Genomic DNA, 10,222 nt, shown 5'->3' with positions numbered 1-10,222 from the left:
TAAGATTTTTAAATATATGAATATGGTACCATGATATAAGCTTGAGTCTCAGGATTGATGATTAGGGAGCGTATATGCATTGGGATGTATAATTGGCTATTATGGTAGAGGTAAGATGAGAGTTGAAAAGTGTGCATTTAAACCCCTTAAGCTTAGGTATTCTAGGACCTTTATCTATCTTATTTTCTCACTTTGTATTGATTTCGTGTTATTTTCATTTTTAGGCACTTATCCCCAAAATAAGCTAACTCAGCCAATTAAGAGCAAAAAGGAAGCAATTCTGAGATGAATCAAAGAATGAGCAATGCAGAGAAAAAAGGAAGCAAAAGGTGGAATTTCAGCAACTTCGATCGATCTCAAGAAAAGTTCGATCGATCCAACATGGATCGATCTCAGCACTTCAAAGATAGATCCAAGCCATGCTAATCCCTATTCAGAGATCTCAAAGTTCAATCGATCCAACTTGATTCTCTGATCGATCAAACTTTATTGTCCTTATCTAGATTCTTGATCTTATCTAGCTGTACCACCCTACCAACTACTTTTGTCCTATTCCCAAAAATATCTCCCAAAATATCTCATATTTGTCTTTCTCCAAAAAGACGCCGCTAAGGTGGATTGATCCAGCCTCAGTTCGATAGATCTCAGCCATGTTCGATCGATCCAAGGTCAAGGTTTGATCGATCGAACTTCCTCCAGTGCGAAAAAGTTCATTTGCCAGCTCATAAAAAGTTGTCTCTTATCCAGTTATTGGGGAATATTTGCTGTACGACCCCAGCTTATTTTGGGTGTCACTTGACCTACCTATATAAGGATAAGAGCTACTTTTTACAAATAGTTTTTGGATATCTTGTCACATATCATCTAAAGATAATTTAGAGAATTCTTAGTGAGGAAGCAAAGGAGGAGAGGAGGCTAGAGACACTACTGGAGGTTCTTCATCCTTCCATGGAGCTTGCCCTTGAGGGTTGGAGGAGCACATTCATGAGTGGCTAGACATCCTCTTGGGGCTAGAGTTAGCCCTAAGCATGCTTTCTATACCTTGATTTATGTATTTTTGAGGGGATTTGTGTTGTAATATATGTTTTGATATTTATATATACATAGATCTTGTTTATTCAATGATTTGTGTGGTTTAATGCTTCCAATTAATCATTTCATTCTATTTATATGTTTATGTATGCTAGAATAGATGTTCATGTGCTTGTCTCTAGATTTTGTGTTATTGACGCATATCTATGTGTATTGACGCTATGGATCTAGAGATTGTCAAAACATAGTGCTTAATGGAATGCTCTTGTGATTTACTTGATGGTTCATACTCATTTCTTGATGGATTGTGCCTCTCCCTTAGTTTAATTAGTTTAATTTCATGTCATTAGCTTAGTTGTAGTGTAGTTGTTAAATGGGAGGACAATCCATGCTTGTTGTTTGATGTTCTATGCTTTTGAATGCAAGTAGCATATGTCTTTAACCTTGTGAAGTGTTTGGATCATGAGCTTAATGAAAGGATTAATGGCTTAATTTGATATATTGTGCTTTTCACTATGTTACTTAGACAATATATGCTTAATTGGTCATCCTTGCTAATTGAAACAACTAAACACACACACACACAAATATTGCAACACATACCTTCCCCTCATTAATCATTCATTAAAGGTATAGAAAAGTAAGCTTAGTGGTGATCCCTAAACCCCAAGATTTCTCTCTCTCTTTCTTACTCTTATTTGTATTCAATTTCTTGCTTTAGTTAATATTGCATCTAGTTTAATCCAACCAACCAATTATTCTTTAATCATTCGACCTACTAACCCTAATTTTGATTCCACAACTCGATACACCCACCAATCCCTTGGGATGATCACTACTCGTCCTAACTATATATTTAGTGAAGGTAGTAGTGGTGATTAGAAATGTAAAACTTGGCCTTCACCTTAATGCACACTCTTAAGATATGTGGTAGGACGATGACCATAGTTTTTAGCGCCGTTGCCGGGGACTGATTTAAGGCAACGTTGTATTTTCGGAATCAATTTAGAATTAGTACTCCTTTGATCTTGTCTTTACTTTATTTTTATTTTTCTTTTGATTACTCATTGTGTTAGTTCTTATTTGACTAGTGGGCATTGAGCTAGAAGGTGAGAAAAGGAGCATCCAAGCAAATGAGCTAAGCAAAGCAAAGGAAAAAGGGCTAAATTTCTAAAAAATTTGCAAGAATAAAATTGGAGTTGAAGTGCTAAAGGACCTTTGCGAGCTCTTTCTTAACTCAATCTCTAGTTAAATCGTTGGCCCGCGTGGAGGCTTGTTTTACAATTCATAAATCGTAAGCCCGCGTGGAGGCATTTTTTTTATTCTTTGCATTGTTAAAGCATGGGAGTATGGGATCATTGTATGTGGAGGAAGTTTGATTGATTTGTTGTGAAGGTGAATAATTTGTCATAATTGTTTATTGTGTTTTGCATTGTGTATGCATGGTCGTCGATCATTGAAACCTACTATTGTCCCTCTTAATTTCCATCTTGAATCCGTAGTTCGCAATCCTAGGGGAAAAGGAAGTTCCAATCAATCCATTTCATCAATGGAAGTGCATAATGAAGAGCATGTAGAGGACCTTGGTCATATAGACCAACAAGGTATCCTCCATCCAAATGTGTATCATGAGAACATGTAAGTACCATTAGGCATACCTAAGCCATTCATTCACCAACCACAACAACAAGGCCAAGTTCCATTTGGAATGCCAAGGCCAAGGTATGCTCCACAACCTCCCATCATTCAAGGAAATCAAGGTGCCCATGTTACACCTCCAATTGTTAATCCTCCTCTTGCTTTAAGAGATCACTATGTGCCTAATGAATATAATGTACCCATATGCATTCAATTGCCACCATTTAGAGCACATCACTATGAAATCAAGCTACAAACCATTCAAATGCTTCCTAAATATCATGGACTTCCAAGTGAAGAACCCTACAAGCATTTGGATGAGTTTTTTGAAGTATGTTCCATCGTAAGATATACGGATATGCTGGAAGAGGTTTTAAGGCTTAAAATTTTTCTATTCACCCTAAAGGACGATGCAAAATATTGATTTAACAATCTTAGGCCTTTTTCAAAAACTTCTTGGGTAGAAATGCAACAAGAGTTCTTGAAGAAGTACTATTCGGTTTCTAAGACCAATGCCATGAGAACTTCCATTAGAGAGTTTTCACATAGGGATGGGGAAACATTTCATGAGGCATGGGAACGCTTCAATGAATTGCTAAGGAAGTGTCCACATCATGACATGCCCAAATGGCAATTAGTTCAATATTTCTTTGAGAGCTTATTGGACAATCATAAAGGCATGGTTGATGCTTCCATGGGTGGCTCTTATATTGATAGGCATGAGGATAACGTGTGGCGTCTTTATGAGAGCATGAGTGAAAACTCTTTGCATCGAACCTTATCGTCAAAGAATGGTAGAAATTCAAATGGTAGGAAGAGTGTTGGCTTACATCCAGTCGACCAATCGAATGAAATAGCCATCGAGATGAAGTCCTTATCTCCAAGGTTTGATCAATTTTTAATTAACCAAAACTCGGCGAACCAAGTATCTTCCTTCCCTAACCATTCTCATCGTGCATCTAATGAATCATGTATGACTTGTTCTAGTGTTCTACATTTTACTTCCAATTGTCCCCATGGACATGTGCAAAGTGAGCATCATGAACTAGTAAATGCAGCATTTGTGAACCAAGGGAACAATCCTTATGGCAACCATTACAACTCTAGTTTGAGAAATCACCCGAACTTCTCTTGGAAAAACCAAGGGGAGGGCTCAAACCCTTCCCAAGGTGGTTTTCAAGGGAAGTACATTCCACCTCCACTACAAAGCCAAGGATCCCAAGGATATAGACCATACCAATCATAAGGCAACCAATTATTAAATTCTCATTTTCCCAATCAATCATATTTCCAAGGTAATACTAGAAGTCCTGTTTTTGAGGATAAAGTTTTGAATGCTTTAGGCACTTTAGAGGAAAACACACAATTGCTTCATTCCCACTCTCAATTAATTGCAAAGCTAGAAACCTAAGTAGGGCAAATAGCTAGCACATTCAATGCAAGAGAGAAGGGAAAAATGCCTATGAATGGCCCACTTAAGCAACAATATGTTGTGGAGACTCAATCCATATTGGAAGGTCACACAATAGAGCAGGTCAATGCGGTTACAACCTTGAGAAGTGGTAAGATTGTGGACAACCAAGTAGGTGTGTCCAATGAAGAGAGTGAACCGGTGCAACCACAAGTTGACACCCATCCCGTTTCATATCGTATTCCTCCTTCATTACATATACATGACCATTTGAATGAGAAAACTTTGAAAAGTGATTTGAAAAATGATTGTGAAAGTGATTTGTTGAAGAGAGATTTGTTGAAAAATGATCTTAAAAATGATTTGTTGAAGAGAGATTTGAAACAAAATGATTTGAAAACTTCTTGTGTTAAAGAGAGTTCAAAGAAAATTTCTGAAAAAGTTTTTGAACAAAAAGCTCCATTTCCGGATGCCTTAAAAGGATCCATTTCAAATGACAAACAAAAGGCCAAGACCAATGAGATTATGGAAGTGTTTAGGCAAGTGAAAGTGAATCTTCCACTTTTGGATGCAATCAAGCAAATTCTGGCGTATGCCAAGTTCTTGAAAGATCTTTGCACCCAAAAGAGGAAGAACAAAAGCCAAGCACCTAAGAAAGTGGCCTTAACCGAGCAAGTAAGCTCAATTTTGCAGCATAACACTTTACCAAAGTTTAAGGACCCTGGTTCACCTACCACTTCATGCACCATTGGTGATCATATCATTAATCGGGCTCTCCTTGACTTAGGAGCTAGTGTTAACCTTCTTCCATATTCGGTTTATGTCAAATTAGGCTTAGGAGAATTGAAACCGACATCGGTGGTTTTGCAACTTGCCGACTGATCCATCAAAAATCCTAGGGGTATCATTGAGGACATTTTGATTAAGATTGATAAATTCTTCTTCCCCTTTGATTTCGTTGTCATTGACACAGAACCGGTACCAAATCCTAAGAGCCAAATTCCCGTTATCCTTGGCCGTCCTTTCTTGGCAGCCGCGAATGCCAACATCAATTGTAGGATAGGGATAATGAAGATCTCATTTGGCCACATTAAGGTGAAGTTAAATATCTTCAATCCGACCCCCAACTCATTTGACAAACATGAAGAAGTTAATGTTTTAGAGAAATGCCATGATCTTAAATGTGAAGGAATTGAGTTTTTATGTGCAACCAAGGTTTCAAAAGATTCATCTTCAACCCTGCATTCTAAGGAAGTAGTTTCAAATTTTTACTATGAAAGGGCATGGAAGCCCAAAGATTGCATTGACCAAGGACCGATAAATTCTTTTGAGCTTAATCCAACAAGTTCCTTAAGGAACCATTTGTTGGGTGGAGTTCAAAGCATTCATCACCCTATTAAGGAGGGGATGCATAATAAGATATTTAATCTGGGCTAAAAGAGCCCAACGTCTTACTAGAGACGTTAAAGACTAGCAAAAGCATTTCATGGGTTGTCAAAACCCTATTCCTCCCTTATTTCTATCTTAAATTTCATTTCTTGCGAAGTCTAGATATTGGCTTTAGGTTCATATGCATTGCTTGGAACTGTGGTTAGGATTGCATGAACTTTCATGCCGAAATTGAACATTTTGCATAAGTTCGATCGATCTCAAAATGAGTTCGATCGATCGAACTTCCCATCTGCATGAACTTGCATCCAAATCACTCTTTGTCCTATCGATCGAGAAAAACCTGCATATTTCAGCTCTCTGTCCCATCGATCGAAGACATTCCTAGATCGATTTGAAGTTTTTCGATCAATCCAACTTCACCATTGGATCGATCTGCAGTGTTCAACACTTAGAAAAAATTTTGAACCCAAAAACCTGCATATTTTTGTTCTCTGTCAGATCGATCGAACATTTGTTCAGATCGATCTCAATTCTGGAATTCATTGCTTTGACTTTGTTTTGACTTTCAAATTTTAAAAATCCAAAAATATTTTTCATTCTTAATTTTTAATTTTTAATTTTTTATTTCAATTTTTAATTTTATATATATATAAAAAATTTATTAACTCTCAATTTTTAATTTTTAGCTTTTAATTTTTAAAGTTTTAATTTTTCAAAAAGATTTTCTTTTATTTTATTTTCTCTTTTTTTTCAAAAATCCAAAAATATTTTCAATTTTTAATTTTTAGTTTTTAAAATTTGAGTTTTTAATTTTTTGATTTTTCAAAAATCTTAAAAATTCCAAAAATATTTCAGAAGAGAGATCGATTACAGTTCGACCGATTGAACTGCTTTGGGAAAGTTTTTAAAAAATTAAAGTCCATGGTTTGGATATCGATTCAAAGATCGATCTACAACCCTCTCAAACCCTACCCTCATTCCCTTTGCCACTGTGCAACCATCTTCTCCATCTCTGGCGAGATCCAAGCGTCGATTCTCTCTCTCTCCTCTCGGATCCTGGATCGCATCTCACCCCCTTCGCATCTCCACTTCTCTTTCGATTCCGGTGAGAACCAAATCCCACTTTTATGATTTCAAGCTTCGATTTGATGCATAGATGCTTTAAATGTTAGATCTAAGTTGTTATGATGATGAATATCTCCATTGATGAAGCTTTGAGCTCTATGTATACATATGTATATATATGTATATATGGTTTTGTTTAATTTTGATTTCAATTTGATTTCGAGAAGTTTTGGGCCTCATCTAGTGACTAGGATTGATGTTTGTTGTGTAGATGGGCTCACGACCATGTTCGTGAAGGCCCCATGCCATGCACGTCATAGATCTGTGACTGTCCACGTTCTTCGCTTAGTTCGATCGATCAAACTTATTTTTCATATCGATCCAAGTGAGATCGATCTCACTCATTTTCAAGATCGATCCAAGTGAGATCAATCTTCACATTTTTTTTTATGATTGATCAAACTTCACAGATTTCATACACACATTCCATGCATCTCATCTTGTGTTCCATGCTATCTCATACATGCCCAATGCCTGTGTTTTTTCCACATTAGATGCATTTCATACTTATACTGCTTAGCATGCGTCACATTACGTCACTTGCATAGATTCATGTTCTTTATCTGTTGTGTCTATCCTATTTGACATACATGTTTCTATATTGCATTTTAAATTCCTTATTCTGGCACTTACTTCTCTTGCAAGTTTTTCTTTTTCTTTTGCAGACTATGACTCGATACAAGACTGTTGCCAAGAGGCAACATGGCCCACAGAGGCGAGTCAGGCCTAGGATAGAGGAGCTAGCAGAGCCCTCACATAGACAGGAGGACCCAGCAAGGCCACGCAGTCTTCACTCTCTGACAACAGATTACATACTTCTGCTGAGGCATTACCTTCTCATTCGACTGAGGCTGAGCACTTATCATCTCCATCACCTCCGCTAGCCCAGCCTGATCTTGACCGGCCCTTGCCGAGATATACATGCCTATCCGTGGCGCATGAGTTAGTCTTCGATGCAGACTTCTTTTCCCGATCGGTGCTTACCTAATCAGCATATGATGATATTATACGGAGGGGCCTTACAGCCATTCTTGCCCCTATCACTTACCCGGTGTACCCGAGGTTAGTCCGGATGTTCTTCTAGAACCTCCGGCCTGCCCCGCGTAACCCGGCGAAGTTGAGGACCACCATTAATGGCTATCTGATTAGCATTACAGTGGACACCTAATCCAAATCTTGCCACTGTCCACATTTATGCCCTCCGGAGCTACAGGATACATATCCTACTTTATACCAGCCATCATATGCGAACATGGCCGTTTTCCTCACTGGTCACTATGCCGATGGCAAGACTTTCGCCACCCGCACATATTTGCTAGACGACTTGTGGTTCTTCGACTCTGTCCTGTTCCGTAATGTCTTCATGGCCGGCCATAAGATTCAGTGGAGAGGCGACTACTTGACAGCTCTATACGCTTTTTATACAGGGCATTAGCTATTTATCCCTATGCTTATCTGGAGCATGATGAGGAAGTTGTATAATGATCACATCAGCAAGAAGAAGCCCAAATGGGCTAAGTTTTTACCATTTGGCCACCTCATCACCCAGATTCTGCTAGACCAACGCTATCCCTTCCAGCCATAGGAGTGCCTTGAGAGAGGATCCTCTTCCTTCAAGAAGAAGGACTGGGTCAAGAGCTATAATGCTCTATTCAAGAGCTTACAGGATGATGCAATGGAGGCGGCCGAGGAGTTAGAGGCCAAGGAGGCAACAACAGCAGCAGACCCAGCAGCGGACGACGCAACAATCGATCCGGCTGCTGTTCACATGGTTATTGATTTGGAGTAGTCTACAGACGACCTAGAGTAGCACTCCCCAGTTGGGTCGCCCATTCACGTAGGAGGAGCAGGCTTAGGATCATCAGTCTTCTGATTCATCCGCACCTGAGGCTTCTGCTCACATACCTAGCTTTGGAGAGTGTCTTTAGACTCTGGAGGACACAGAGGTGTCTATCCGTGTAGAGGCTGTCTTCATTCATGCTGACATCACTACACTCTGCATAGATGTCATGACTGCATTTCGTGACTTAACCAGAGACATCCGTGGAACACGCCCTGCCCGTCCTGCTTCATCTACCTGATCTTTCCAGTCCTTTATCTTTTTATATTTTATATCTATAATTTATCTGCTACATTTTTTATTATATATTATTTTTGCAGTCGGTTTGTCGGCTTTGATCTTCTGATGTACTATGTACTTTATCCTGTTTTATACATGCTTTATTTTGGATGTCATACTCTTATATTGATATATCTATCTATCTGACTCCATCAAGTGCATCCCAGTGATTTTAGTGAGAGAGTGTGCTACCAAAATTTTTAGGACCACCCCTATACTTCTCTCACTATTTTCATTCACTGTCCCATTTACACTTGCATGTCCATTGTGCACTGTTATTATCCCTTTTGTTATCTGATGAGTTTATCCCAGTGCCAAATTTTCAGGACCCCAATAAATCCTAAGTTTGAGGGGCCATGCCACCCACTTTGGATACTTCAATCCTGGACATTCCTTGCTTTAGTTGCACTAGTATACTCTTTTCCTTTGTTCTTTTTGCACATTGAGGACACTGTGCCATTTAAGTTTGGGGGTAATGGTGTAATTTGCAGTGCTTGATTTAAATTCAAATTTTTGAGCATGACTTGTGTATTTGAGAGATTATATATGATTGGTCCACGATTAGCTATGATTTTAATCTTTTGAGGACTATATTGCTTAAAATTTAAAAATTGTTTGACTTGAGAGTCCAATACTCCTTGTATGCCTTGTGGATGCCATTTAGGAGTAAATTTTTCAAAAAATTGATATCTTGCTTGCATTTGTGGTCCACATCATCCTAATTTTGTGATTATTTTGAAATTCATTCCAGGATTCTACATTAGCATAGACGGACACTAGCATTCATTTGTGGGGTACATGCTTTGTTGATTATTGAATTGGTTATATCCCAATTGAGCTAGTAGTGCATTGAAAGCTTTCATTCTTGATAACGGTGGATAACAACCCCTTCTCACTAAGTAGCCGGGATTCTAGCCTCATCAAGCATTGAACTTCTCGCGCTGAAAGGTGGAGGGCCCAAACTCTAGGTTAATAATTGAACTTGATTCAAAAAAAAAAAAAGATAAAGGGTTGCAAAACCAATAAAAAAAAAAAAAAGTGAGGACTTCTCCCAAAAGGTGAGAAGTGGGAAATGATAATGGAGGTTGTCTTGATTTATAGCCTAGTTGATTTGAACTTGTAAGTCCGTAAGGGTGTTTCAACGCCTAATGCCCTAAAGCCGTCCGGTTTGGGAGTCATTGACCTAACACTCAACCTCATGAATCACTAGAAAGATTAATAGATCAGCACAATGCACCATGCTTCCATCTTTGATCCTCAAAAAAAAAAAAAACGAGTGAAAAGAATAAGCGAACCTAGAACAATAAAACTTTAATAAAAGGTCTATTTTTTTGTCTTGATGATCGGTACTAAATTTGTGTGCTAGTTTGAGGGTAAGGATGTGATTAATTCTTTAGTTGGCTAAGATAGCTACATATTTGATGCCGGTCCACTCAAAAAGATTCTAGAGTTTTTTTGATTTACATGATCATTTTCTTAATGTGTGGAGGACCATATTTATTTGC

At 38.3% G+C, this 10,222-nt stretch overlaps 1 pseudogene; it reads right to left on the bottom strand.

Annotated features, from left to right (window-relative positions):
- Positions 1–3,193: 3,193 nt before the first annotated feature.
- Positions 3,194–3,291, bottom strand: LOC132305663 (small nucleolar RNA R71; annotated as a pseudogene).
- Between the last annotated feature and the right edge of the window lie 6,931 nt (positions 3,292–10,222).

Source organism: Cornus florida, unplaced genomic scaffold (genome assembly GCF_030987335.1).
Source record: "Cornus florida cultivar Cherokee Brave unplaced genomic scaffold, ASM3098733v1 CherokeeBrave_3.0.0_Hap2_Chr04, whole genome shotgun sequence".
Taxonomy (NCBI): Eukaryota; Viridiplantae; Streptophyta; class Magnoliopsida; order Cornales; family Cornaceae; genus Cornus; species Cornus florida.
The sequence above is the reverse complement of the archived record's forward strand: the minus strand, read 5'-3'. Positions and strand labels throughout refer to the sequence as shown.